Here is a 7,795-nt window from a genome sequence, read left to right as displayed (position 1 = left end):
GATTCTAGGAAGTCCCATTCAACTATGAATTTTAAAATGTCAAATACTGACCAGTCTTTGGCTTCTTTGACTTCAATCTCTGCTGCCTTCAGGTGCCTTCTCAGCCTTGGTATTTCTAGTAAAAGCTCTCCCTCGGATAACTCATCATAGAAATTGGACAATTTTGGAATGGACACCAGTAACTGTTCTTCAGTGGCAGATATCAAACTCTTGGCTTGAACAGCCTCAAACATGGCTGCTACTTCCTTGATGGCTCTTGATCTGATCTGGAGTTCAGAATGGAAACGATCAATACACTCAAGCATTGCCCTCTTGTTTTCTTCTTGCAGAGTTAGTCCAGCATCTCTTGTTTTCTCACCCGTCATCCTCTTCTTGAACCTGGGTCTGCTCTCTACTGAAATTCCATATTGGTCTGATTTTAAAAGCGCCTGTTCAATTGCCTGCTCCACTAGATGATTGCGCTGCTCGTCGTACAGAAATAGTGTTAGTGTCTCTAGCTTTGTCACCACTTTGTCAAGAGTTAAGCCCTTAGTCTGAAGGTACAGCTGTGTAAGATTAACTTCTTCAAGTACATCACACCAAAAGTAGAGGTAGCACAGAAATGTGAAATTGCAGACAGCAGGCAAAAGACCACGGGCTGTACCTCTTGTGTCTAAATTTTCATCTGGATCACATAGAGCTTCAATTGCCGCCACACATTCATCAAATTTTTCTTTCACTGCCTTTACTGCAGCATGATGAGCACTCCAGCGTGTTGTTCATAGTCTTTTCACTGAGACTCCAGTGTGCTCCATTAAAACATCCCCTCGGTGACTAGAAGCAGCAAAGAAGGAAAACATTGTCTCAAGAGTTCCAAAAAAAGTCACACATGAAGCATTTTCAGCAAAAGAGTGTTGGCCGCACAGGTTAAGCGAATGATCCACACATCCATTAAAAATAGCTTTCTTGTTCTTTCTTTTCAAAATGGCTTGTACACCCCCATGCATTCCAGCCATAGTGGCAGCATTATCGTTACCTTGAGCGCGGCACATCATAAAGTCGAGTCCATCACGTTCCAGATTTTGAAGAATATCAGAACTGAGGTCAACAGCTTTTTCCCCTTAAAGGGAAAAATCCCAGAAACACTTCTTTAACTTCAACTTTCCTATTTTGGATTTTCACATATCTGATCACTTCGGACATTTGGTCAGTGTGTGATGTGTCAGGTGTGCTATCGAACATGATCCCAAAATACCTGGCAGATTTTATATCCAAGACAAGCTTCTCCTTCACATGATTTGCTAGGACATGTATAAACTCATTCTGAGTTTTTGGTGCAAGATAAGATACTGATGCTTTGAGTTTACACGTGCTTCGCTTTAATCTCATTAGGTGCTCTTTCAGCACTGGGTCATATTTAGAAAGCATCTCAACCATTTCAAGAAAGTTTCCTTTATTCAAGGAAGATTCATCTTCCTTGTGGCCCCGGAATGCCAGATTCTGCTTGCCAAGAAATAATGTGATATCGAGCAACCTGTGCAAGATTTCTCTCCACTTTTTCTTCTCTTTGTCCATCAAAGCAACACTTTCGGCGTCAATTGTTTTGTGCAGTCTAAGTCCTGCTGCCAATGTTTTCCATTTTTCAAGGCAATGTAAGTGCTCTTCGGATGTTTCATGATTTTGCACTTTCGGGCTCAGTTTCCACCACTTCTGAAACCCAGTCACAAATTTGGATGTCGTGTCTGTAGCATGATTAGCGGCAAAGAGTCGGCAGCAAAAACAATATAATTTCTCACTGACGAGTGAGTAAACCATCCATGACCGCAAGACTTTCTCGCCATTTGGCATCACCTTGTAAAACCACTCTTTTGATACCTGGCGAACATCTCCTTTGGCTTTTGGATCTTGCCTTGTGGCAATTCCGAAAGGGCCATCTTTGTTCTGGAAAGAAGCACTTCCTCTTTTGATGATTACAACCCGCAAATGATCTGGAACAGGTATTTTCCAAAAAGAAGCATCATCTAAAATATTCAAATTTTCCCCCTTAACCTCAGTCCTCATCTCATTTACAGTATCCTGGTTAGAGTCACTTTCAGAACTTTCTTCTGCTTCAAATTCATCCATTTGAATTTCCATTTCCTTTCCTTGTTTTTCTGCTTCATTTTCTTCTATTTCAACTCCTTCCTCTTCTGCAGTATGCATACTAGCATCAGGATCAGCGTTATCAATTGGTGGCCGAGGAACTGTGTCTTTTGATGAACCCATACCTGGCCATCATCTGGTCTCTTGACATATTGAAGCATGGATCCACGTAGTGTTGAGAGTGATTCATTTTTTACCTTTTTTGCTTTTCTTTGCTGGCATCCACTTGGCCTCTTTGATGTATGTTTTCCATGTGGCATGATTGATATAATATATCCTTGAACTATTATTATCCAAAAAAATGCGACTTTAAAAACACCAACAACAGCAAAGCGTGTTTTTAAGCACGTGTAGTGGGCGTGGGCTGATGAAACGGCGGGTCCAGTCAAATGTAGGATGTCAGTGTCACCTCTAGTACAAGTGGTTTGTTACTGTACAAATAATTTGGGAGGTTTTCATCTTGGTCGTTTTGTCAGTCGCCCTGTGCCGCTGTTCATGTTTTTTGTTTTCATACTTGCCGCCTATTTTATCGATGGTAATAAGCCTGTAAAAGACAGAAGCCGGGATTGACTATCACTTGCTGGGCAAACATGCTCATTATTGCATTTTCTTAATAAGCATGATTAACAAACATGTTAAATTATACAGTACAACGGTTTAATAATTAAGACAGGCACTGCAAATGAAAATATAGAATTCAGCAGAATGATTATTTCTGCTTTACTAACCACAGTTGGGATTCATGGCATTATTGCAAGCCTCTTGTAAAGTGGCCCTGCTGCATACCCTGTAGATTTTAGCAAAAATAAAATTCTGTCTTTAGGTGAAGCAAATCAAAAGTTAATAAAAACGTGTGAGAAGTGCTCCAGTGCTGTTTAATTCTAAGCAACAGATGTCCCTAGTCATAGGAAGAATAAAGTTAGTGATAAATAAGGACCCAATCAGTACTTCTAATTTGGAAGACTTGTCCAGCCGGACAGAGGTCATGAATTTTACTGATATAGAAAAATAACCAAATATTAAGAAGATTCATAAAGTGGGACACAAGCCTGCGTCCAGTACATACATTAGGTCAAAAAGACAAGGAGGTTCAGGCATAAAAACATAGTTTGCTTATAGGTATAATAGATAATTGAGAAACAAACATTTTAAACAACACCCTTATGTGTCAAAATCACGTTTTTTTCAACATATCGGGTATTTGTGAGTGTCGACGGCGTTTCGATCCTACTGAACAAATGCAAGGATCATCATCAGGACAAAGGACAATAATGCCTGTAAGATACAACCTGAATAACCTTTAAGAGAAGTGGAAGGAAGAGGGAGAAGGTATTTAAGAACATTATGGACTCGGAGGAGCCATGACTTCCCTACCCTGTAGATTTTAGCAAAAATAAAATTCTGTCTTTAGGTGAAGCAAATCAAAAGTTAATAAAAACGTGTGAGAAGTGCTCCAGTGCTGTTTAAGGCCCTCCGTAGAGGTGGACTGGTCATCATTCAGTCATACCCTATTATGACACTTCACGTAATAACGCACTGTTCGACATAAAAAAATTACAGAGAATGCCCATTGCACAGGAACAACGCGAATGACAGAGCAAGCGGCTGTTTGAGGTGCTTGTGTTTTTTTTGTACTTTTTTTTGCGCAAAATGCATTCTCACATTCGAAGCGGACACAAGTGTGAATTTCTTGCTAAAGTACAATGGGGTCATCACATCTTCATAGCCCCTTCTTACATTTATTCTTTAATTTCTTTTATGGTGCTACTCATCCCAAGTGGGGTGTCAGACCACACTACTTGACACACACATGTATGATGCTGAGACAATGATTTATACATGTGTAAATCAATGTATAGGAAATGTTGCATAAGACAATAAGAGATACGAGGTGTTGTAGTCACATGTAGTCCGTACTGGTAGACTTTGTATGCTATGAATGCTGAGTGTGGAAAAAGACAAAATTCAGGTTTCACAACGTGACAAAGTGGTTGGGGTTGTGTATACTAATAAGACTGTATCACTACCCAAAGGAACAGTATTTAGTACCTTAGAATGAGAAAAGATTGAGGGGAAAAATCGCTTTCTAAACTCACGCCTTGCAGTTTGCGGGCAGTGGTTCATAACTCACAGTGTTCTATTCCAAGGATTGTAACTTAGGAACTGCTAGTTACCAAATGTTTCTCTATGACAAAACCCACTAACCTATCTACAAATAAATCCAAATCTGTGGTAGGCATGTTACACTTTGTGGTTTGCGGAAGGCACCTTAACTGACTATGCTACTTTATGATGAGTGAAAACTGTCACTAGACAAGGCTCGGTAATCTCCCGGCTCCACACATCTCTCAGCTGGGTCGTTGGCATCCCTGAACTGCCTGCATGCCGCATTATGGGTCGTTGGCTGTGTTCCGCTTTTTAGCAGGACCAAGACTGATTTGTATAAGAAGATTTTCTGTCTAGGATGGTACAGCGAATGAAAAATTATGGACTGGAATGTGACCCTGGGCGATTCCTTCCATCACTTTGTTGTTTTTGTTGATGTGAGCGCGCTAGTCTTCTTCGCATCAGGGTATAGCTAAGTTGTCTCTGAAACGTTAATGATTTTTCCATTGCAGTATTTGTCCAGTGATAGATTTTGCTTCACATGGTGCCTGGCAAACTTTGTCAATCATTGCGTCACTGCGTCACACTGCTCTTTCGATCTTCACAATACTTGATTTTGCCAATGATTTGGAAGAGAAGTGGAAAAATCTTTGCAATGTCCATGTCATTTTCCTCAACAATTCTAGCAAAATATTAGCAAAGAGCTTAAAGGAGGCTCATCTTGATAGCCAACATAAAGTTTAAGAGCACCCCATGCCGATTTCCACAACATAGACGTCACAGTCAATAGAATGAGGCTGATGAGTGAGTCGCGATTAAAACATTCCGAGCCATTTCAGAAGTCTTTTTGCGTCATAGGCACATATCAGCAGGCATCTGTAACAGCTTTTCAAGCAATGTTGCAAAAGCTGTGACTTTCATGACATTTGGCGTCCCTGCAGTGCCCACTTGCAGCATTGTGGGTTGTTGGCATCCCTGCACTGCCTGCAAGCAGCATTGTGGGTCGTTGGCGTCCCTGCTGTGCCTGCATGCAGCATTGTGGGTCGTTGGCATCCCTGCGGTGCCTGCTTGCAGCATTGTCATTCGTCGGCGTTCCTGCAGTGCCGTTTCTTGGGAGCAGTGTGGTGTACTGTATGCTAGGTGAGAGTTCACGTGGGTTTGTCGGGATGCTGTGGTTCCCTCGACTGTGTCGCACAGGCCCCTTGGTAGGAGGGTGGTCTGCATTTGTCGGGTGCCATATAGTTTGCATTGAAAGCCACTACCATAACCACACAGGGGGAGAAACTGCAGGTGTGGAGGGGAGTACAGGCCCAAGAAGCATTCTGTGGTCCCTTAATGTCCTTGAAGCGCTCAAGACTTGACTCTGCCTTCTTGATAAAAACGCAAAAACCATCAAAGGGCATGTTCATCAAAGTACCCTGGACATTAACTCTGGTGCTGTTTGCCTGGCAAAGGGAATCTGTAGTATCCAGCCCACAGTGGATTATAAACTTTGTCACATTGAATGGATTGCATATGGGTGGGCAGTATATCATCCAACACAGCATGGAGCACCTGAACAATTGAGTCCCAAAGGGCTTGTGTGTAGCTCCACAACAGGTAGCTAGCATTAACTGAATGTATTGCTAAGCTGGTGGAAGACAACATGAGCTTCCAAATGTTTCTATATGCTTAGATTCTCTATCCAGCAGTGTGGTAGGGAAGGTATAGGGGTTTAGTCGGTTTGAGGATGCCTGTACGACAAAGCTTTCTGGTGTTGGGTGCTGCGTCAGGAAGGCTGGGTAGCCAATGGCTGGGCAATGGTTTTATGCTTTCTGCCTGCTGACTTTACTTACCAGCAGAAGAGGTTAAGCACTAGTTTGCCCCCGGCTGAAGCATCTCAGTGAGGATATTTGTTTTCACCTCCATATTAAGCGACTGCTGGTCAGAACACTGAGCTGTCCTTCTCATCACCACTGCAACTGAGGCACTCTATGCTGAGGTAGTCCCAGATGGAGAAACAAGCTCAGTGTCTGGTGGAGTGTCCAGGCCACTGGCATCCTGTAAATCCTCATAAAATTTTCCAATCATTACAGGGTTGTGCCAATTCATCCCCTGCATCAAAACATCTTTATCCAAGTCTGTGGCAAACAAATTATGAATGACTTGGGTCCTTCCATGAGGCAGGAGCAATGTATTGGAGTAGGAATGGTTGCTGAAGTGCTGTGGATCAGGGCGTGGCCTTGGTCAAGGTTGAAATGGTGCTGACTCATGAGTCCGAATGCACTGTAGGAAATGCTTTGTCATGCGATGTTCAGGGTGTTGGCATCATTGTCTGGCATTGGCTGTGTGCCAATATCTGATACAGCAACTGATGTCGATGCAGGACCCCCAATAGGTCCAGAGAGTCCAGCAGGCAGGATTGCAAGTGGAGGCCCTTGCGGTTCCTTGGGGCCCAAAGGCACACCAGAAGGAGCTTGGAGCAAACCCTAGCCTCAGATGAAATATATGCTTCAGACTTGTAGTTCTGTTTCTGATCAATACTTATAGCCCCAGAGGCCCCAGGTGCCAGGCTAGAACCAGAGAATTTCCCAGCACTTCTCAGTAGGTGGCATCATGAGGCTCTGCTAGTACTGCATACGTTCCAAAAGTGACAGAGCAGAGTCCCATATCAGTGCCACCCCCTGGGTACTGAAGTCAGTTCCTTTCTTTCTGCGACTTCCGACGGGTATCAGGAGCTCCGCTCCTCCCTTTGCCGGTCTTCCAACAACGCTAAACAACTCTTCAACAGTGTGCTAGGAATCTATGTCTATTGAAATCGACAGGATTCAAGCCATGCCACGACTGCAGAATACAGATAGCGGTCACAAACCCACACAAGGTGTACCTTCGGGGCCAGGGCTTAGGCCTCAACCCTACATTGTGTAACAAATGCACCCTCATGCACACAAAGGCGATTTGAGACCGAGAGGTGAAATTGTAAGTCACATGAGATCTCAGGTCCTGCTCCTACTCCAAGTTACTGGCCACTCCTGCGATATGTTGGAGCCCATCTTAAAAGGCTTCCAATTGTTGGGGACAGGTAACAAGACGGCCTCCATCTGCAGCCCGGTCTGTCTCATCTTAAATAGCAGCTAGCCACCTCTCACGGATACAGAAGCCAAGGTTGTGTTCCAAGCTTCGTGTTACAGCAGCAGGCTCAGCGCTTCCTGGTCCTGCCCTCCTTGGTGTGGCCTTGCATTTTTCTCTTGACTGCGCAGGCATGAGATATTTTACCACGGGATGTGCCCCGAAGGCGCAGTCTGATATGTGCTCTGCCTTCCTTGGGCTCACATCTGGGGCGGCTCCTGGTCCTCTGGACTTTCCTACTGGATGAGTATTCTCAAACTATTATAGAGCTGGGGTGGTCGGTCCAACTCTCCGGTGTTTGTATTCTTTTTTTTATCTTTTGGGGTTTAAACAGATAAATAAGCTGAGAGGTCCAGATGTTAATATCAGGATACAGTCAAGTTACAAGTCGGCATTAAAGCATTGCAAGTTGCGAAAAACAGGTGAGATTACGCTCCAGCCCCGTCAGTGTCGAATATTA

General features: G+C 43.6%; 1 pseudogene; it reads right to left on the bottom strand.

The window, feature by feature from the left end:
* Nucleotides 1–758: 758 nt before the first annotated feature.
* LOC146808835 (zinc finger MYM-type protein 1-like) lies at nucleotides 759–2,115 on the bottom strand (annotated as a pseudogene).
* Nucleotides 2,116–7,795: the final 5,680 nt, after the last annotated feature.

The sequence above is a fragment of the Triturus cristatus genome, chromosome 7 (genome assembly GCF_964204655.1).
Source record: "Triturus cristatus chromosome 7, aTriCri1.1, whole genome shotgun sequence".
Lineage (NCBI taxonomy): Eukaryota > Metazoa > Chordata > Amphibia > Caudata > Salamandridae > Triturus > Triturus cristatus.
The sequence above is the reverse complement of the archived record's forward strand: the minus strand, read 5'-3'. Positions and strand labels throughout refer to the sequence as shown.